The sequence below is a fragment of the Lontra canadensis genome, unplaced genomic scaffold (assembly GCF_010015895.1).
Source record: "Lontra canadensis isolate GAN:19392208 unplaced genomic scaffold, GSC_riverotter_1.0 scaffold2, whole genome shotgun sequence".
NCBI lineage: Eukaryota > Metazoa > Chordata > Mammalia > Carnivora > Mustelidae > Lontra > Lontra canadensis.
The window spans coordinates 3,669,156-3,692,829 of record NW_022630996.1 but is presented as its reverse complement, the minus strand read 5'-3'; the positions used below and the strand labels follow the sequence as shown (position 1 = coordinate 3,692,829).

The 23,674-nt window shown below is 39.4% G+C and overlaps 1 protein-coding gene and 1 pseudogene across 1 annotated transcript in view; one reads left to right on the top strand and one right to left on the bottom strand.

Annotated features, from left to right (window-relative positions):
* TPK1 (thiamin pyrophosphokinase 1) overlaps nucleotides 1-23,674 on the bottom strand; it is a 343,243-nt gene that overhangs the window by 88,858 nt on the left and 230,711 nt on the right. The gene's annotated exons all lie outside the window — the stretch shown is intronic.
* On the top strand, nucleotides 19,741-20,408 carry LOC116873148 (annotated as a pseudogene).

The window sequence follows — 23,674 nt, the reverse complement described above, 5'->3', positions numbered from 1 at the left end:
TCGGAGAAAGACAACTATCATATGATCTCCCTGATATGAGGGAGAGGAGATGCAACATGGGGGGTTAAGGGGGTAGGAAAAGAGTAAATGAAAGAAGATGGGATTGGGAGGGAGACAAACCATAAGTGACTCTTAATCTCACAAAACAAACTAAGGGTTGATGGGGGTAGGGGGGGTTGGGAGAGGGGGGTGGGGTTATGGACATTGGGGAGGGTATGTGCTATGGTGAGTGCTATGAAGTGTGTAAACCTGGCGATTCACAGACCTGTACCCCTGGGGATAAAAATATATTATATGTTTATAAAAAATAAAATTAAAAAAAAGAAAAGAAATAGTGCCTCAAGGGGTAGACTTTTAAAGGGGAGGGATTTATAAATTGCTCCTGGCCTGAGTAGCTGGTAATATGGGTAGCGTGCCTAAGACCAAAAAGGGGACCGAGAAAGGAGTCTTGAAATGTCTCTGGCCTCCCTCATAAACCTCCATGCCAGCGTCCAAGATGTGACTCACGCAGCTGTCCATACGAACAGTGTCATCACTGCATGGAGGGGGAGGCACAGAGTAGTAGGGAAGATGCTGATCAGAGACCTGATCAGGTGCAGAGGAGTCGGGGGCAGAATGTAGGCCAGGGGTTCCCTGCTGCCTGTGAGGGAAGAGAAATCAACTCTGTGGAGGGTGCACGCGTGCAAAGCCGTGACTCGGTGGCAGGACACTCACTGATGGGGTCAGGCAGGGAGGGTGGGATAGTGGGGCACAGGAGGTTGTTAGGGCAGTGAAGCTGTTCTTTGGGACATGACGAACACGTGACCTTACGTATTTGTCAAGACCCAAAGAATCCATAACACAAACAGTGAGCCCTAAAGTAAATTATGGGCTTAATAAACAATAATAAACAATACTGGTTCATCACCTGCACACAAGTCCCCCACTAATGCAAGATAATAGGGGAAATTGAGTTGGAGTGGAGATATATGGAAACTTTGTCTAATTGGCTCAATTTTCTGTAAACCCTAAAACCATTCTAAGAATAGTCTACTAATTAAAAAGAAAAAAATCTCTCCGTGACCCCTCCGTCTCTCATCCCTTAATGGGACTGGCAGCACTGTGACAGTAGGCGTGCCACCTCTGACAGCCAGGAGCCCAGTACTGCACCGAGAGAAACATGCAGCCACTTCTCAGCACCGTTACAACTTAGGTGGCTTTTCTCCCCCTAAAAAACAGGGCTTTGTTTGTTTAAACCATGCGCTGCCTTAATTTCTTCATACAGAATTTTTCCCTCAGTTGATTTACGTTGGCTAGCTTTGTCAGACGAGTTTGAGCATTGTTTCTCCCTACCACTCTCCCTTACAGAAATAACTCTGAAGCTATAGATGCTAAATATAACACAAATTATCGTCCACGGATGCAAACATAACACACTTTAACAAACTCTGAAAGCCTCCTTCATATGAAAGGGAGTCTTGTGGAAATTCTGATTTCTTTAGGAGTGCTTTGGTTTAAGTAGCAAAGGAATAGGAAGTGGTGGTGGCTTTTCCCGTTGGTGGATCCTGGCCTGATAAGGGCTGTCCTGCCGGGGTCCACATCAGAAAGCAGAGCATACCGGAGGGGCTGCAGGTAACCCGCAGCCTCCTGAGCACTGGGTTGCAGGTAGGAACAGAAGGGCAGGAACGCCCACCCAGCCAAGAGGGCTCTACCTCTGTCTCGGGTAACAGCATCTTTGACAATGGGGCCCACTGTTAGAGACTGGGACTTCATTCCTTATCAAAGAGGGATTTGTGTGTCCTTATCTTATTTTTAGTGTGTTATAGTTAATCCCTATCTTTGACTGAAGGCCTTCCTCCCTGTTTGTGGTCTACGTGACAGTTTGGTCGTGGTTAGCTAAACACATTAGTATGTTTGGTGTTCCAGCTAACTTCTGTAGAGAATGATAAGGGAGCTGGGTGGGGAGGGGTTGGGGGTGATACAGGCGATGTGGATTAGGGAGTGCATTCTTCACAATGAACACTGGGTGATGTATGGAAGTGTTGAATCAGTATATTATACACCTGAAACTAATATAACACTATGTTAACTACACTGGAATTTAAAATTAAGAAGAAAAAAAAAAAAGAATGGTGAAGGAAGTAAGTAATGATTTCTCAACTGGTAGACATTAAGTCCCTAAGAGAAGATTCTTCAACTTGCATCATATAATGCAAAGGAAACAGCACATATACATGTTAAGTTTTATTATCCCAGGGAGAGGATGCTGTTATAAAATCCACTGATTTAAATGACACGGTGGTAAGCTTTCTTTTCTAGGCTGGCTATATATCCATTGCCTTCCTCATTATGTTAACATTCAACACACCTTAAAATTTTTAACCTGGGAATAAACTAGTTTGTGAACTTGAGAAGTCACAGATAGGTTTAAGCCTGCAGTCAATTAATATTTTTTCTTCTGTTCCAATAAGATGTTTAGCCATATGTGAACAGTCTTAGTGTTTATAAATATGCAGATTTAGCTTTGTATGGTTAAAGGTGAACAGTATTATGCTTTTCTCCTGTATCTTCAGTTGGTGTGACGTCTTTTAAAAAATGAACAACAAAAGGAATTTTTGTTCATTCCTCCGATTTCTCAATTCATAATATATGCTAGCCTATATGTGATTTGACACAGGCAGGCATACAGCCTGACATTAAAGAACTTCCCTAAAGATTTATGCCATTACTGGAGTCTAGAGGCACATGAACTAATCATTGACTTCCATCTACTCTCATGAATCATTGCGCAGGTTCCTGCTTTGTCCCCTGTTCTGAGCTAAGATAACTCTTTGAAGTCAAAGGCAGTTCTATATAGTAAAGATGGGGCAAAAATCAATCAGACAGTTTGCTTTTCCAGTTGTGGTTGTTTTTAACATATTAACAACCTCAATAAGGTATGAAATTGTAATTTAGTGAAAGGTAGCAGAGCTACTGCTTGGCATCCGTGCTGGAAATCTTACTTATGAGCATGTTAAAGGCAGTCAGCATCATAAGATCACTTTTGCTAGACTGCAGTGTCAACTGAGCGCAAAACATACACAAAACAGAAACCTAAAGAAAGGGTAAGAAACCACGGTCACTTTGTATTATGCTTCCTCTTTGCAAATGACTATGACACCACTGACAAATTAGATGAAGTTCACCCTAGATTTTCCTTTTGCAAAAATATCAACGAGCCATCGGAATTGTTTACTTCTCTAAATCGTTAAATACAATTAACTAGGCCAAGTTTTATGGCAAGAGATCTTTGTGTGGATCTCACAAAATATGTAGCAGTTTAGCAAGACCATTCAAAAGCAATCGAATCCACGAAGAACATAAACGTACTTTCTATTTAGAGCAGAAGATTCAGGAAGCAGGTGCCCATGCCAGTTATAAAGTGGATGACCATTCATCAGATGGCTGTTAATGCTGCACTCACACCCTGTGGCTACCTGCAGCTAAGATTTCTAGCACACAGACCCAGTACGAATGAAACACCACTGCACACCGATGAAACACAGGATAACCTCTGGTAGCTCATTTTTTGTTAGTTTGTCCAGGTACTTAAAAATTTATCAACAAACACTGCAGGAAATTAAACAGCCTGCAGGAAGGGACAGGGAAAGGCGCAGATGGAGGTGTCTGCATTGTACTTGCCAGGAAAAGAGGCTACCCCTCTCTCGCAAACACAGACCTCTGCGATGGTGCATTTTCATGCTGAGACTGTTCATGGGCCCGAGAGTACTTGCAAGAGCAATGGCCTCCACAGTGAATCTGGAAGGCAGCTATGCTCACCACTATACCACCAACGCCTGCTACCACAGTGAATCTGTAGCTGTAACATCTCAGAGCTAGAAGGCTTGTATCTCTACTTTTATTCTGCTTCACAAGTGCAGAATTCAAAACACAAGTGTGTTGGTTTTATTCAAAGTAGTCTGTAAAGAATTAATGTTACATATAAATATATTTACATATTTTATTTAAGATACTACCTTTTGAAAATTCACTAATAGTTTCCCTGTAGATAGATTTGGAGTTTCCGACCACAGCAGAAGCACATTTTCCAAAGAGCATGACTCCCAGGATCTGGTAAGATCGGAAAGAGTCTCTTCCTGAAGTCACAATGCGCTCCAGCATGATTAGATGTTTCAGGTAGTTCTGTAGTGAAGAAATGCTGTTTACCTGAGTGAGAGCTACCCTAAACTTACCTAACTACAGATCCCCCTCCGGCCCTCAAATAACACCTCATAATTACCCATGGAATCCGCATTTCAAGAAACCCATGTAGGAAAATACTAATTCAGAATTATACGCTGCATCCAAAATTATAATACTTTGGTTTAATATTTCCACAGCCAGAACATTTCAGTAATGTGTTTTGAAATTAAGACTCTCCGCTTGATTTTTGTTTTGGAAATTATTGGATAACCTCAGGCTGAAATTGTATGTTTTGACATGAGGTAGACTTACTCTCTGATTAAAAGATTAATGACAATACTGGTTTTCAAAAGAATGCCTCCTGCACGCTAGTTAAGCTAGTTTGTTAATTCAAAAGTCAAAAATATTTATGAAATACCTATTGCTAGAGACAGTAGAATATTATGATAGGATAATTTCCTCATTAATGCCCAACACTAGCTATTTCGAAATAAAACTGATGGAACTGATATTCATCCAATATTTTGTCACTCTTTATTGATGCTTTTTTACAATGCTTCCATTCTGTCTTAGCACCCCCCCCGCCCCCTTTTAGAGTGCCCTCATGCTCGAGTGTCAGAAACATACTCTTGGCTCCTCCCAAAGCTACAGACATTTCAAATGATGACTTCTTAAGATAATACTTCTCCCAGAAGCAAGCATTTCTAACAGGACAGGTTATGCCAAAAGATGTATTTTGAGTTAGAGTGACTGCAGAATTTTCAAGTAGTTTCAGATGAGAATAATCAGGATTGCCCATGTTCTGTTTATTCCTATGCTGTTTCTCCAGCAAGTTTGTTAACCTGGACAAACTTCTGAGCAAAGGACAAGCTCCACTCTTTTATGAAAATTCCTTGTGTCTTTTAGTTAACACAGATGACTTGCTTCTAATGGCTACCATCTTTATACTAGCATTTTGTTACCATACTGCATGTCTCACACAGGTGCATGTTCTATCCTTAAAAAGAATAGAATGGATTTGAAGGCAAAGATCACTGCTTTTTTTTTTTTTTAACATCACAACATTGTTTATTATGTGAATTTTTTACAATACAAACAAAAAAAAAGATCACTGCCTTTTATTTCTGTTGGATTTACAGCACAATGGAAGAAACATATTAAGTATCTAATAAATACCTGATTGATCAATGGCTTAGAGCACAATGTATTGATAAAAATTGTCAATATGCTTAGTAAAATCTTTATCAAAGCTTGAGTACATGAGGGTTTGTTTAGTTGAACTCAAAGAACTCAGTACACACATGTAGACTTCTTTGTGTAGATAGCATTTGCCTAACTGGACACTAGGACAGAGGCACGCACCACCAATAATTATAAGCACTTGCCAAGAGTACTCAAAATACACTTCAAGGTGTATATAGAGTACACACTTTATGTGTGTAAAATGGGATTTACAATACTACCTCACTGGGTTGTTTTGAGGGCTAAGTGAGATACCATGTATAAGGTGCCAAGAACAGGACTTCCAACATTCACGTTACAAATTGATTTACTCGCTCTTCCTCCATTAGGTCATCCAAATTTAAATGGAACACAAGTTTTCCCTCTACTCTTTTCTGCTTTTTATTTTATAAAATCCTAGGAATTTTGGCCCAGTAATTTTTGAAGGAAAATAAATGTGATTACTCCTAAGACTAATCTAAAATATTAGAGGGAAGGGAGAAAATGAATTTTTTTCTTTAAGCATTTTATAGTAAACCTTCATAGAGCATTAATTTGTCTTCATGAGAAGAATCATATTTTCATTTGCTTTATAAAAACTCTAGTTTTAAAAACTTTAAAAAAAGTTCCCCTATTTTGAAATTGTCCTTTTAATTAACATATAATGTATTATTTTTTTCAGGGGTATAGGTCTGTGAATCATCAGTCTTACACAATTCACAGCACTCACCATAGCGCATACCCTCCCCAGTGTCCATCACCCTGGCACCCCATCCCTCCCACGCCCCTCTACTCCAGCAACACTCAGTTTGTTTCCTGAGATTAAGAGTCTCCTATGGTTTGTCTCCCTCTCTGGTTTTGTCCCATTTCATTTTTTCCTCTCTCCCCCCATGATCCTCTGCCTTGTTTCTCAAATTCCACATATCAGCAAGATCATATAATTGTCTTTCTCTGACTGACTTATTTCGCTTAGCATAATACCCTCTAGGTTCCATCCATGTCCTTGCAAATATCAAGATTTCAATTTTTGATGGCTGAATATTTCATTTTGTTTGTTTGTGTGTGTGTGTGTGTGTATAAATATATATACCACATCTTTTCCTTCTTTATAGGGGTATAAACACGAACTTTGACAATCAATTTTAGGAAAGTTTTAAGAACTTCTGAGGTCTCTTATCTAGTCATCACATCCAAAATGCAATTCTTTGTTTTCGAAATGCTCAATATGAATTGAGCCTACTACTAAGGTAACACGAGAGTCTTTTTTTTTTTTTTTAAAGATTTTATTTATTTGAGAGAGAGAGAGCATGACAGTGAGTATACGTGCACATGAATGGGAGGAGGGGCAGAGGAAGAAGACGGACAAGCAAACTCCCCATTGAGCAGAGAGCCTGATGGGGGAAGGAGGGCTCTTGATCCCAGGACACCTGAGATCATGACCTGAACGGAAATTAGACTCTTTACTCACTGAGCCACCCAGGTGTCCCCAAGACACTTTTTTTTTTTCAGTGCAAGCAATAATTTAAATACAATTCAGTTCAGCCTCTAAATCCACTGGGCTTAGTTTTTAAATTCTCTCATAATTGGTCAAGGATTGATGAGAATAGCAGCACTGCAATATACATTTCAACTTTCCTCCTTGTATCATCAACCGCCCCCAACCTTCCCTCTATAAAACAGCTATATGTAGAGTCACAACAGAGCTCCCCACAATAACTCAGGCACCAACATCCTCCTCTAGCTGACCTCTCCCTTTTGTCAGGCTCAACAAACCCCACCCCATACTCTTCTCTTTCTTCTCCCAGAAGCTGCAGGTTGGTTAAGACTGGAAGGGGAGCAGAAGGGAAGGGCAGAATTTTTGGAAGGATCCTGTTCATTATCCTACCTGAACAGACTCCAGGAAGTGTTTCCGCTTGCAGAGATGCAGCATGGCTGATGTTCAGCATGTGTGTCTGAGTTGGGTCTAGTTTTTGTTTTTTTCCCCCCCACTCATGTTCACAATGCTCATGGCATGTTGTTGGTTGGTACTCCCGAAGAAGAGGGGAGAGAAAGAAAGCTCTGCAATTATTTATCTCAAACTCCAGCATGACTACCAAACTTTATAAACTAGAAGAAATAACGAGAAAGCTCCAGCTACAGAAAAAGAGAAGTGACGTACAATTTTTGAATATTGGCTATGTCCTAACATTCCACTGGGCACCATAGTTCCCACAACAAGCTTGAGTGGTAGAGTTACTACTCAGAGATCACAGACTCCGTACAGTCATTAGCTTGCTCAAGATCACTCAACTAGTAACTGGGAAAGGTGGGGTCTACATCTCAGTATGGCATCATTTTAAAATCTACTTTTTTACTACATTATCATGTTTTTCTGGGCTTCTAACTTCAAAAGCCTGTCAGAATGTCATTCCTTTGCTCCTCTTCTCATTTTTACTTTTTCCCTATATTCACTGTCCAAGTTAAGCATTTGCATGACCCTGTCCAAAGTTTATCATAAAGAACAAATACATGAACAGTAAATGAAGGAATTAATAAGCGAATGAACATCTCTCTTCCTTGACTTCATCCACTTATCTTTGACATTCCCCACTCTATTTACACATCCTTGTTCATTTACTTGTCCTTTGTTAGTGGCTGAATATAGGGAGGATGCTGGTAAGAATGTTTGGGGCACACATTGGTGTTTTCAAAACATGCTATTGAGTTTTCGGAAGTTCACAAAGAACAGTGCAAGCAAACCAATGACTGGACTAAGATTAAGGAAATCAACACACTAATTTTTAAGACTTGGCTACTTTTAGTCAGGAACCAATAGGACAATTTTGTTTCTCCCCTAGATCCTAAAATAGTAATTGGAAGCAGCTGGATTATTACTCAGATGGTACAAGTCCCAAGACGCAGCTCAGACGTCACCTTCTCCATCATCCCTCTCCAGGGCCCTCTCTGAACCCACAACCTGGATACCTGCACACACTTGAGACTCCATAGCACACTATTTTACGTCTAACTCTCTCACTGGAAAGTAAACACCTCAAGGAGAGAAGCCATGTCTTATTCATTTTTATATCTTTAAAATTTTGTACATTGTTAGACATATAGTAGGAACACAATAAATATTTACCGGAAAGGGGGCACTGAGTTCATCCGTTTCCATGATAACTACTCTCAACCTCTAATTTATGTGACAGCTACCACCCTCACTATCCTGTCTTTGATCTTCTTTACATTAAAACTCGTAGATTTACTGTTTACTAATTCACTATTTCCAATTCCTCGCTTCCAATTCTCTTGCCTTCATTCCAGTTAAACTTTTCCTTATACCTCCATATTTGCTTTCATCAAGATAACCAATGACCTCCAAATTGTTAAACCCAATGGTCAGTTATTAGTCCTCACCTTCCAGTAGAATTCACAATGAGTTATTCCTCTCTCCTCCCTGACATACCATCTTTCCTTCACCTGCAGACCACCACACTCTTGGTTCTCACTCTTCACCCCCAATTTCTTTTGCTGTGTCTTCCTCTTCTCTCCAGATCCTAGGGCTCCATCTCTGTCTCAGCTAGATCCTCTTGTCCAAAAGATCTAGCTATGCCCTTGATGAGCTGAGCCATCTAGATCTTGGCAAATCCCCAATTTTTACCTCTAGCTGAGACTTCTCTAATTCATCCAGCTGTCCCTGTAATACACCCTGATCTTTGACCTCAAACCTACCCTATCTTTATCTGAGTTGATATGGATTCCATCTTTCCAACTGCTTTGGCAAAAAGTTTTTCCTCCTCTTTTCTTACACACATAAGGAAATCCTATTGGCTCTCTTTCTCGGTATACCCAAATTCCTATCACTACTCATAATTTCTTTTACTACCCCTCTATCCAACTCCCCATAACAAGATCTCCCCTTGTCCCAATAGAGCTTATTCTCAAATCAGCATCTACAGTGATCCTCTGACAAAGTCAACTCAGACCTACCTACCTCCATACTGACCGTCGAGACAAACACTCCTAACTTTCTGGAAGCTTTCCATTTCCCTCTTCCAGCCCTGAGAAGTCTAGCTAGTCTTTAGGTTCTGTGCATGGAGTGGATCTGAGAGAAATGTTGTCATTATTAATGAATTTGGGTTCTGAGCTAGCCAGAGGGAGCCTGTTATATGCACAGCACTGTGGTTCAGGGCACAGGTGCTGAAGAAAGACTTCATGGATCTAAATCCCTTTTCACCATGTTTGTATTTCATTTTTTTAATCTATAAAACCAGAACAAAAGGATTGTTGAGGATTAAATGACTTGATATGTGAGGTACTTAGAATAGTGCCTGCCACAGAATGAATGCTCTATAAACATTCACTATTATTAAAAGGATTAAAATGGGCAACCAAACAACGCATTACTTTCAATTTTACACAGTCAATTTACTTGCCTCTCATTTTTCGTGTCAACAATGTTAGGATAATTTTGTCTTCTAAAAGTAACCTGAAAAGTACCCCATTATATATTATGTGTTGGTAAAATGTTGTCATAAATATACCGTTCAAGTTAGACCATCATCTTAACTGTTATAGTATTTTGGTACCTCTTATATGAGGCAAGAGTCTTCAGCGTAAGAAAGTTGAAAGTACTGATTTTTGCAGGGAAAAGTGGATAGTTTTTTGATATGGTTAAGATTTCTAGATAAATATCATGCTTTAATGAAGCTTAGCTTTATATTCTGTGCTGTCAAGATGATTATCCTGAAGGCACAGGGAGGCATATTGGGTGCAATGCAGTGGGTCTGCAGTAAGGAACACCTTCAGTGTAAGGAATATGGCAGTCTTCACATTTGTCACAAATCAAGTGTGTTGTTTCTGTAGTGTAGTGGTCATCACGTTCACCTCACAAATCAAGTGTGTTGCACAACAGTCATCCTCATAACTGAACCACCTAATCTTTCACCCTCTCCCATTCATACAAGTCTGCGAGTTCATGTATCTCTTTTCCATATTTCTCGGTGGTAGTCAGTCTCCAAAATGGCACCCAATGAACCTGGCATCCTGGTATTTATGTCTTTGTGGAGTGATTCCCGCGAACAGGAAAAACTTGTATATCAACTGGGTACTGAAGAAGTGTTGGCGTGTGACTTCTAGGCTAGGTCTAGTCTGCCTAGTCTAGCTGTCAAGTCTGACAGCTGCCCCCTTGCTGGCTTTTATAGATCACTTGCTCTGGGGGAAGTCAGTCACCAAGTCGTGAGGACATTCATACAGCCCTGTAGAGGCCCATATAGAGAGGGATGAAACTATCCCCCTCCCCAACCAGCTAGCACCAACTTGCCATGTATATATGAATGACTTGCCTTGGAATCCTAGGATGCCCAAGGCAAATGAACTTCATGAGACCCCAAGCTTAAAGCACCCAGAAAAGTCCAAATTCTAAACCTTCAAAGAAAGTTCGAGATATAATAAATGTTTACTATTGTTTTCAGCTACCAAGGTTTGTGGCAATTTGTTACATGGCAATGGATGACTAATGCACCCTCAAACTTTGCTGTCCCTTTCTGGGTGCCTGTGCCTGCATTGCTTTATTTAGATCTCCATTGCTTTTCCCCTTCTCTTTGTGTCCCCTCTCTACTTCTTATAATGTCCATAAAACAGAACAGGCAAATACACACACACACACACACACACACACACACACACATATTTTGTTCACAAGAGTGCATGGAAACAAAAGTGGAAGTACAGTAAGTGGTTTCCAAAAGACAACTACCAGTTCTTCTTTGCCCCCTTCTCTGTGGGTTATTGGGATTGATTCTCCCTCATCTTTATTCTTTCTTAAGCTACCAACTCCGGGAAGGGGAAGAGTGAAGTTGGAGGCACAAAAGATTCCCCAACAAACATTAATTTTATCTTAATGAAATTAAGATAATACAAGCAGAAGGACAACATTTTTTGTTTAGAAACATTATTACATACATTCAAAATCACCGTACTATATGTGATTATTTAAAAAGACCACATCAAAGCAAAAATGAGCCCAATTTCATAATGAATTTGGCGTTATAAGAAAAAAAAAGCATTAAAATAATGGATATTAACTATCTTACACTCCCTGTCCCAAAGTCATTTATTTAATATCATTCAAATAAATGATAAAATGTGACCAAATAGTTATTTTATTTATTTCCGTGAGAGACAGAGAGTACAGCAGGAGCTGTGGGCGGGGAGAAGAGAGGCAAAGGGAGAAGCACACTCCCTGCTGAGCAGGGAGTTCAGTGTGGGGATTTGCTCCCAAGACCCTGGGACCACCATCCGAGCCTAAGGCAGTCGCTTAACTCACCGAGCCGCCCAGGCGCTCCCCCGCCAAATAGTTATTTTTAAATTTGCTCTGGATACTATATGGTTTCCAAAACTTGATCCTCTAATGCCAGACATACGTCAGAAGCAACACGCAAGAGGCTGCTTCCTGTATTCTCTACCTTACATTTTCTATTCTTCTAATTTTTTATACAAGAAAAAATTTTGTCTTAGTTTTGCTGGTACCAGTTTATGGTATCCTAGAAACCCCACAATGATGGAAAAGAACAGGTACTCACAACAAAGCAGAATTACCAACATATTTATGGCCTTATCATTTGACAGGGAAGGTCAAAGCTTCTCCGAGTTTATTCATAACCCTGCACCAGCTTTCAATTCTTTGAAAATTGCTCCTTGATACCCGGCTTCCATGAAATCACAGAGAGTGGCAGCCACTCTCTTAAGGCATAAATCAGATTCTAAATAACTGATAGCACTTTTTTCCTCTAGACCTGGACAAGAAAGGCATAGCATTTTCATTGTTGAGTGCCGGCACTTAGAAAAACCAGCTCACAAAGGATGTTTTTAGGTTTTAATTCCTAAAGTCATCTGTAAGAAAACAGTCTCTGGGATTACAAAAAATAAAGGTCCTGCTCTTGAATGTCACAGGCATTTTAATATCCTCTCTTTCATTCTCCAAATCCAAATGAAATACTGTTGCAGACTTAGTGACTTTTTATCATGATTAATGCTCTCATGACTTTGTTGTTCCAAACTCAAAATGTGCCAGCTGTGTGGGGTTTGGGCACACTAAGACACAAGCCAAGGACACAATGGCAAGTGAAATAGAGAAGTATATGCAACCAGCTACATATAATAAACAAGTAACATTAAAAAGAGGTTTTTTGTTTTTTTAAGTCAGGACAAATTTTTTTTTTTTTTTCTGTATGATGTCAGTAATTCTTTTTCGCAGGGAACATTAAGAAATAGGTCATGGGAAGCCTTCATTCTAATAATTAGTAAACATTAGTTTTTACCATTTGTCATTTAACATCTGAGCCACAGTATCTGGGCATTTTCTCTGAGATATACTGATGTACCTTGTAAAGGGCTGAAAACAATCCCATGTGAAAAAGAGTTGAAAACTCAGGATCTTTAATCTGCAAGGTTTGCAATTAATAAATTATCTTTACTTAACTATGACAATAATTCAATGATGCTTTCTCATTTAGTTGTTTCTCTTAATAAAAGTTAATGCAGTTCTATTAATAGCCATCCAGATGACTGTTTTTATGAGTACGCTGGTATTCGCTGTCAGCCACTGTGTTTTAGCTTATATCTATCATCGTGTTGGCAACGACAATGTCAAGAGAAGCAGTTACACCACAGTGGGGATTGGCACAGACTCGGGTCTGACTATTTGGATCAGATGCTTTTCTGCCACTTATTGGCTATGTGACTTTGGACAACTGAATTCATCTCTTTATAGCTCAATTCCCTCATCTGCAAAATTGAGGAGATACTATCTAATATATCACAAAGGTGCTGCAGGGGTTAAGTCAATAGTATCCATGAAGCACTTAGAACAGTTGCCAATAAATCTCAGCTACCTCATGGTCATTACTTCATCATGGCAAACAAACAGAAAGGGATAACATAGGTTTAATGTGTGAACAGTGTGTCTGTATCAGGACAGGGGCTCTGTTGCTCATCCTTAATTATTATTTAATTTTGTTAGATAAGCCAACGGAGAAAACAAGAGACAAAAGACATATTACAATTTCCATGTGGTGCTTTTATAAGAAACATGTTAATATAGTTTCACCTATGTCTACACCGCCCCTTTCCAGCCTCAGCCTCCATTCTAAGGCCAGTCTCCATGGCAGTGTGACGTCACTTTCTCAGGACCTCCAGGCTGCTGTGAAAACAGACGAAGTAGTGGGCATTGAGGCCACTACACGAGAGGAAAATCAATATGACCAAATCATTATTTGTCTTAAAAATGCCCTAATTGCCCAGCTTTATTTTACATCATAGAACCTCCAGTAATTCCACAATTCACAGGGCTGCTTGGTTTGGACATCGTATCTGAGTAGCAGTCAAAATCTGCAACCTCATCTTCTGACTCCGAGATGGACACCACAGCTGGCATAAGAAGTTACTGGGGAAATGTAATTTTGTGGTCATTTTAAATCCTTAATAAATTTTTAAATACATTACTCACTTAAAAAGTGAATTCTTCAATTTTTAGAAACACCGATCACTGAAGTGACAGGAGCTAGGCTGCCACGTTCTCAGTAGAGAGAAATTAAGACCCATCCTGTAGGAACTCTCTTATCAACCTTCTGTCTTTTCCTTAAAAGAGAATGTAACATTAGATAGCATAAAAAGACAGTTTTTAAAACCAGGCAGTTCCCCGCCCCCATTAAAATTGTTTCTATTTATGTCCTCCTTCTGAGAGCTAAAGATTGATGCCTTAGTAGCTTTGAGTATTAATAAATGACCTCATTCTATTCTTTAAATAACTTAGGAAAAAATGCATTCTGAAAGGAAAGATAGATACCCCTTCCTCAAATGAGGAAAGTTAGCATCTAAATGTTAACATAAATAACATACTTTTGCAAGTGAAAGAATGATATATATGATACATATGCTTTTAAACCTAAGTAGCTCATTTTAACCTGCCACTTCTCAGATACTAATGAATACATAATATTTCCAGTCCTTTCTCTCCCAGCCCAGACTTATATACTAAAATAGAATCAATTAAAAAAGTCAGAGTAATTATGCTCTATGAGAAACCGGCATGGTATGGCAGAGGGAAAGAGCTCTGGGCCCTGCACAAAGAGCACAAAATTAAGGCCAATATCATGTTTTACAGCCTCACAGACATCAGGTTCTCTAAGCCCAACTGAAAATAATTTAAGTACTCTTCACTTGCCCATTGTGATTAAGTGTGTTAATGCAAGTGCAACATGCCCAATATATTCTTCTGGCATTTCTTACCAAATGGGAAACTTTTAGATGCATCTAGTTTTGAAATAAGGGAAGATGCAGAAGCTAATAACATTACAAAGTGCGGAGTGATGGGAAAGAGTATGCAAGAACCAGGGCAGAACAGAATGGAAAGCTCCCGTAGGTGGGGGCACTCAGAGCTCTAGCGGTACACGGAGGAGCTGTTGGAGTGGAGACGTGTCAAGATTTACCATTTCAGACCTTAAGTCTAGGATATGACAAGTCTTCTAAGCACTTAAAACTTAAATGAATATGGAGTGGATAATGAGATTTTTTTTTCCTTTTAAAATGTAAGTCTGATGAATGATGCCTGAAAGTACCACCAGTCATTTTTATGAGTGCTCAGCTCAGCAATATATGCTTTTTTTTTTTTTTTTGGTACCTAAAAGAAAGATTTTCCCTGTTTTGGCTTCTCAAGGATGGTCACACATCCTCTGTTGAAAGAAATGTCATCTCTATACACTTCAATAGCTAAGATAATGTAGTTTCTTCCTAAATAATAAAAAGTAAACTATGAATATATCTTAAGGTATAAAACCATGGATTTATGTTAATAACTGCATATCCTAATTAGATTCTTTGTATTATTTGCAACAACCAAAAGGATTAGTTTTACTTAAAATACATGTATATATGATAATGAATTTGTTATGGTTCATAAAAAGGTATATAATAGACAGATATACAATTGTGTATAATAGAAATAACTTTTATTTTATTAAATTAAAAAAATAAATCTTATAAAAAATTATAATCTGGAGGAATCTAGAATAACCATTGTGAGCAAGCCTTCAAGAGAAAAGAAAAAGTACATTAGCATTATTGTTTGACTCAAATATTTTTTCTGTCATTTGCAAGCTCAGAAGTTGCCAAAGATAAACTTCTGGCAAGAACTGTAAAGTGTCTTGTTTTTATTCAAAAAAGCATTTAATAATTAAGGTTTTGCTTTTAAAAATAACAATCCTGAGGTAAAACCTGTTTCCATGTTTAGAAAGACACACATCTGCATACCCACGGCTATGTGTTTTCTCATGGGAGATGGCCCTAAAACTGGAATGCTCAATACTTGATAACTAAATCCCATAAACATGTTACAGATTTACTTCAAAACCATTTTTCATTTTCAATTTAAAGATGAGAGTCACCTTGAGTTATTTCTTATAATTTCAGTGTGAAATGGAGGAAAAATCATTTATATAGTGTGTAGTAAATGTTCTATGAAATACATCTAGAGAGCCCTTGAAACCAGACAGGAGAGTCAGGGGGCCAGAGGGTGAGTAGGGTTAGAACTATACCGCAATGCTACATAGATTAAGTATTTGGGATTAGAAAAAAATGAAATTATGGTCAAAATGACATATGTAGAGCAAAAAATTACTACTATGATACAAATAAAAGTACTTCCAAATCCAATTTCTTAAATAAAAATTTTCTCCAAAACTTTAAAGAGCTCCAGATTTTAAAAAATAAATAAAAATAAGAAAAGAAAATCTTCAAGGAATAATGAGAACAATATAAAATATTGAGACTTAACAAAATCTAACATTCACTCCACAGTCAGATATTTAACTGCCTGCTCAAGATCCGTATTTGAAGGCTCAGTGGGCATCTCTGACTTAACACAGTCCAGTGAGTCTTGGTTTCTACCCGCGGTCTGCCCCTCCATGTTTTCAGCCTGTTGGTAAATGGTACCACCGTCCACCAAGCCCAAGACCAAACTGCTTACTCTGTTCGACAAAGCTAATAGACAGATGATGTAATGAGAAGAGACACTGTGTAATGTTCAAAAGTGACAGAGGATTCATCTTAAAAATATATAAGAAACACAGCAATAAAAAGCTGACAGTATCCCCAACAGAAAAAACGAGTTAATGCTAACAAGCAGGATTAAGGAGTATGCTTGTCCTGATGGGCACCGGCTGATGACTCACTGTACTTTACAACTGAAACTAATACAACACTGTATGCTAATTACAGTAGAATTAAAATTAGTAAAACAAAACCCCCCAAAACCTCTCAAAGCAAAAATATACAAACACTTCTTACATTAAAAAAAAAAACAATAACAAGCATATGATGAGTTGCTCAGACTCATTACATTAGTCATTACAGAAATATAAGTGAACACAGCAAGATATCACTTGATTCCTATACACTTTATATCCAGAAATTTGGATAATGTGAAGTGTTGGTGAGGATATAGCGGTAATCTTTAAACACAAGAAAAATAAAAAACCCTCACATACTGCTGGCTGGGTAAAGGCAGCATTCTAGAGGGCAATGTCGAACTAGTTAAATAAAGTAAACCTATGTCCTATGACGTAGCAATTCTTTTTCTAGCTTCAGACGCATCGAAGAAAAGCGCGCACGGGTCCATAAGGGTACATACGTGGGAGGGCTCAATCCAACATTATTTGGGTGGTGAAGCAGGGCAGGGTTGGAGGGATGCAAGGTTTGGAAGCAATTTAGTGTCCAGTATGCAGAGTGGCTGGGCAAATATACTAGCTGTCCAACATACAGAGCTATGAATAATTTCAAAAGAACAGATATATATATGGCAACACAGACAGATCTTGAAAATATGCTGAGTAAAAAGATAATCAGAAGAGACAAGGAGGAAATGCACAATGCTAAGCAAAACAAACCAGTCTCTGGAAAACTATACACCGTACAGTTCCAATTATATGACATTTGGGAAGAGCCACAAACTATATCAATAGTAAAAAATAAGCGGTTCCCAAGGGTGTGGGGGAAGGAGGGGGTCAGTGATAAGGGGAAGCCCAGGGGACTGTTGGGATGGTGAACGTATAATGCATAATACTGTAATGGTGAAATCTGTGAAAACCTACAGAACTTTACCAAGAACACAAAGAATGAACTTTCCTGTCAGCAAATTTAAAGAACCATTTAGGAGGTCCAGGGAGTCTTGGGGGGAAATGCAGATTGTGAAAGGAGAAACTAAATGTATAATTACATACAAAATATATGCAAGTATATAAAATATACAATTATACAATGGTAATAAGGAAAATGTAAAAAAAAATCATTTATGTAAAATGCACACACACAAACCCCCAAATAAAATCAGAAATAAGAAAAAAAGTATATGCAATTTACAATATAGACCAAGGGGTCATACTACTAACATGAAAAGAAGTTCTAACAATAATAGAAGCAAATTAGGCCAACAACTTCATAGAAAGATGATAGTCCAGAGAAAAAGAATGAACAGCTTTTAAAAATATAAAAATATGCTCAATCCTATTGATAACAAGAGAAATACAAATTCAGACTCTTCTGGAATATTACGCCCCACGTAATTGATAGATAGGCTGAGAGGACCTGGGTCCTCTTATCACGACCTCGTACAACCCTTCTGGTGGAGCACTTGAAACAGGCTTCATCCAGATGCTCTGAGCCACTGATCACAATTCTAGGGATCTACCCAAAAGATACACTGGCAAAAACACAAAAAGACACATGAAAAAAACTATTCATTGCACTGCATTCCATCACTGAAGCCCTGACTTACAAACTATAGTCAGTGTAGTATGTCAGAGGGGCTAGAAACAGATCCACGTGTACATTGATAACTGATTTTTTAAAAAGATTTTATTTATTTATTTGACAGAGATCACAAGTAGGCAGAGAGGCAGGCAGAGAGAGGGGGAAGCAGGCTCCCCGAGCAGAGAGCCAGATGTGGGGCTCGATCCCAGGACCCTGAGATCATGACCTGAGCCAAAGGCAGAGGCTTAACCCACTGAACCGCCCAGGTGCCCCTGATAACTGATTTTTGACAAAGCTGCAAAGGCAATACAGTGGGGACAGAGTATCTTTATGACAAATGGTGTGGGAACAACTGGACATCCATGTGCAAATGAAGGAATGACGATCCTACCTTACATGTATACAGAAAATAAAGCGGATCACAATTCTAATGTAAAACCTAAAACTATAAAACTTAAGAGAAAACATAAAAGGAAACTCTTACAATCTTAGGCTAGATAAGATTTCTTAGATAAAACTCCAAAAGCAGAGCCCATAACATAAAGAATAGATAAAGTGGACTTCATCCACTTTTTAACTCTTTTTAAAACATCCATATTTTAAAACTCTGTTCATCAAAAGTGTACGTCCCTGTAGTATCGAGTGTGAGAGGGAAGTAGAAGTACAAACTCATGTTAACTGTAAAAACAAAACAAAACAAAAACCACCACCACAACAACGACCAAAAAACCCCACAATCCTAGCTTTCTCAAGTGAATCAACTTAGTAGCTACAAGCATTCCCTTTAATGCCCAGATTATGGTCTCTAATTCTTATTTCTTAGTAAAATCGCCTTTTGGAGAAATTCCAAAACTCAGCTGGCAAATGGGCAAGATGAGCTGGGAACATACCATAAGAGAGAAAGGAAGAAAGTTATCAAAGACGAGTGGGTTTGTGCCAAAAGGATTCATTCAGGAGCCAAATTGAACATGCTCCTCCCCGACCCCGGCCAGAGATAGGGCAATTTGAGTAGCAGTTAGGATAATAATGAGAATGGGACTCATTATACCTATAAAATTTGCTTAAATCCAAATATGCTTAAATCCTCAACAAAAAGTAGCCGATCGGTGCTGAAGAACGGTATGGAACTGGCAGACTGGGGGGACTGCCGGAGATGCCAGGCGATCTGTCCTGAGGTGCGGCCAGCAGCGCAATAGACACCCCTGTGGCAGACTCCCGACAGCACACACTGGAGGTGGAAGTCCTCGTCACATGTAGAAGGACAATCCCGCTGAGCCACCAACAGTGTCAGCTGCACCCAGGGCGATCCCAGCAGCAGGAAGTACCTGTGGTGGATTTCCAGCCGGAACCAGACAGGTGTTCTTAGCTGAGACACCAAGAGAGGGTGAGAGCCGGACTGAACGTCTAGCTAGCCCATTTCCAAGTGAGACACTGAGCTCCGTCTACTGCTGGAAGCCTCTGTCCCAGGCCTAGATTGTTCACAGGACATGCATCGAACCCTTATCTGGAGTCTTCCATTGGCTCTTGAGGATCATGAAATCTTACTGCAGACACTGGATTTGAACAGCAACCATGACTGTGGGAGAGAGCAGCGAGATGCTACAGGGCAGTGACCACAGAAGGAGATGTGTCCTGCAAGATGACCACATCTTCAGTGGCACCTTTAAGGCTTTTAATAAGAACATGAATTTAATCCTTTGTGATGAATTCAGGAAGACCAAGCCAAAGACTGTAAAGCAGCCAGAATGTGAAGAAAAGCGGGATTTGGGTCTGGCGCTGCTACCTGGGGAAAACCTGGTTTCCATGACTGGGGAAGGACCACCCCCTGGAGGTACCGGCGCCCCCAGGCACAGCTTGCTGCAGCTGCAGGAGGACTGGGCTTGGCGGGGTAGCCGGCAGAGGAGTGCCAGCTGCTGTTCCAATTCCCCATGCTCCCACGGGGTGAGGAGGCCCTGTGCTAGGGGTTGCGGGGCCATCCCAGCAGGAAATGAAGGACTCTGCAGGGAAGGGACACCAGAGCAGCAAAGCCACCAGGATGGGGGACGCCACCAACTCCTGTAGGCTGAGCAACACCACCTGCAGGCTTCCCCACATGGTAGGAGACCACCCATGGCCCATCAGCTGGGCTTCCCCCTGCTTGAGGGATACGAATAGGCATGCCCCCTCGAAGAATGAGACCCCCTCCACCAGGAATTAGTGGTCCACCTCTCCCGCCAAGAATGTATCCACCAAGACCCTAGGATACTGCTGATCCTTCTAAGTCCCTTTTTCCTTGCAATGTGTCTTATGACACTGTGTAGAGGGTTTGTGAACTTTTGCTCCTTTGCTGCACTGCATAAAGTAATTTAAAAAAATGTTAGGGAAACAATTCATTATTTTGAAAAATAGTAAATTAAGGGAAAAAGAATTATGTGTATAGCCTGCCTGCCTTTACAGACTATTCCACAGGATAGCCCAATAGCTGGTCTGAGGGAAGCTTCTCTTTCGAGAGGGATCTCAGGCAATCTGGGAAGTAACAGTGGCAGAACAGCTTAGTACTAGCGTTGAGCAACTGCTGATCAGGTCAGAGACGCACGGTGACCATCAGTGGCTACAACATCACAATAAAGAGCAACCAGATGTTGTGATACAGTATCACCCATGTCAGAAATCCCCCCCCCCAATTTCTTAATGGTCTGATCACAGCTCTAGAACTAAAAATTACAAAAATTCAAAGGAAAATAGGAAGTAATGATACCATGCCATGCAATGAAACTAGACTGAAAATTCCATAGAACAAATGACAGTTTCTTCAAGGAAAATGTTGAGGAGTGAGGGAAATAAAATGAAGAAGGAGAAGAAAAAAAGAAGTGCAAGCAGAGTCAGGTAAGGGGACCTGTTTAAAAAAATAACAAAGGGCGCCTGGGTGGCTCAGTTGGTTAAGCGACTGCCTTCAGCTCAGGTCGTGATCCCGGAGTCCCAGGATCAGGCTCCCAGCTCCATGGGGAGTCTGCTTCTCCCTCTGACCTCCCCTCTCATGCTCTCTCACTGTCTCTCCAATAAATAAAATGTTAAAAAATTAAAATAAAAAATGAATAAAAAACTAAAAAAACAACAAAAAACCAAACTACTGCAACAGACAGGTCTTGTTTGGGTCCCTGATCATACAACCCACCATAAAAACGTCTTAAAACAAAGGAGGAAATGGAGGTAAACACTTAATTTCATCACATTAATTATTTTTAACTTTTTTTGGGTGTGAAATGGGACTGTACTTAACGGTTTTTAGGAATCCCTTTCTTTTAGAGATACATACAAAAATATTTCTTAGTGGCCATGAAAACAATACAAAATTTGCAAGGACATACAAACAAAAAGATGTGATGAAAAGGGAATCCTAGAGGGGGAGAAGATTTGGATCAACAGATCCTAATCAAACAGTGAAACAAAATGACCAATGATGACACTGTGCCCATAATTTATGATTAATTCATTCAGCCCTTTCTACTTAAAGCCTTAAGAAACCAAACAAAAAAAACAAAACAAGCTTTCATATGCATGGCCTTAAACATTCTAATTTTCATGAAAAGCACATACATCATCATTCCAGTTGCACGTGGAAAGACGGAGACTCAGTCTCAAGGAGCCATAGTCAGTAAATGCCAGTCAGGACTCGAGCCTTCCACACAGAGCCAGAAGGCCTAGACAACACCTTCACGGGCATTGAGTAATTTAAAATTTTCAGACCTAACAAAGCAAAAGATAATAGACACCATGTGGCTTCTTCATACATTTGCTCATTAAATATCTATTCTATAATTAACTATGATACGCAGTCTCCTTCCTGTTCCCTTTGTAATGATTCTGAATGTTTCCTTTCTTTGAGTATAATTCCTTTCCAAAAGAGCCTTGTTATAATAAACTTCTATTTTAGACATAAATGCAATTTTTCATATAAAAAGCATTGCAGATAAAAGAAAGAGAGGACAAGATTTGTAGCATTAATTTTTTTTAATGTTGCACATCAACATTTTTATGCTAAGTAGTAAGTTAGAATTTGGTTCATAAAATTGTTTTAAATGAAGTGTGTGCTAAAGATAAGACGAATTTAAAGAATTAGGCACTATTTGGTTTTAGAAATGAAATTCTTTACGGCAGCCTACCGGATGGTATGCAGTATTAAGTGTTAGTGCTAATAACTTGAAGCCATATTTAACCCTATTTAAAATCACGTTATGAATGGGCCTGCTATGAATTGGTGCTTATAAGGGCAGGAATCTTTGCATCTAAGAGGTAAGTTCAATGAACAGAATGTAAGGTCTGCATACAGAGTTGTAGCTATGGCCTATCAGTGTAGGTGTCTATCACTGAAAACAGCCCCAGTTGTTTTTTTTCATGGACAGAGTACTGCAGCAATTAGTAGGAGTGCAGTGCGTGTACACAGAGCAGTGCATATGCAGGCCGAATGCCTGGGCACATCTCGTCTCTTACGGCATACCTGTAGTATGACCTGCCTATGGCCCATTATATGCCGCTTCTCTAGGCTTCCATGATATTCCGTATATATTTGTATTACGGAACTTATTTTATTTTATTGTGAAATCATGATCTATTTAATGATGATGCTATTAGCTCTTTCAGAGAAACTTACTCCTCTTCGGTCTAGCAATTTGTAAATACCTGATACAAATAAGTCTTTAATAATATGTTGGTTGAATGAATATAGGAAAAAACTTGTCCAAGTCCTTCTATTTTTCACAAGGCTTGCTCTGCTCTGGGAAATATTTTATAGTATGAAATATGCTCAGAAAAAAATATTAAGCTCTAATCATAGCTTTTCAATTACTATTATCAAAATTTCAAAGAGTGCCCACTTCTTAATAGCCTAGCTTCACCCAGGAGAAAATAAATCCTTCTCCACTGTCCCCTGAGCAGCATTTTTGTACATTAACCTTCCCTGATAAAGTAAGACCAATGTTCCATACTCTGTGCCTTTTACCTTGAGGGTTTCTGGTTAGGAGTGAAATTGGCTTCCTATCATCAGACAATTGGAAAGGCCAACGTGTATGTAATTTATCAATTTTGAGGCTCCTCTATCAACATGACTTTTTCCAAAAAGAAAAGACTCTGATTCATTATCATTACTACCTCAAGTATAATAGAATACTCTTCTTCTTTGATAAGAAATCGGATTGTGCCCATTCATTTCTATTTAAAAACACATACACTCTACAAAGGATGGCAGGGAAGTCTAATTCTCTATTATAAAGAATTATGTGGTATTTATAGGCTATGTTTAGTGAGTTTATTTTTTTTCGAGAGAGAGAGAGTGAGTACACAGCTGGGGAGGGGGGTGGGTACAGAGGGTCACAGAGAATTTCAAGCAGGCTCCACACCCAGTGTGAAGTTCGATCTCATGACGCTGAGATCATGACCCTCATGAGCCAACATCAAAATCAGGTGCCCTGATGAGTTTACCTTTTTAAATTGTTTCTTCTACACTGAATGGCATCATACCAAGTGCACA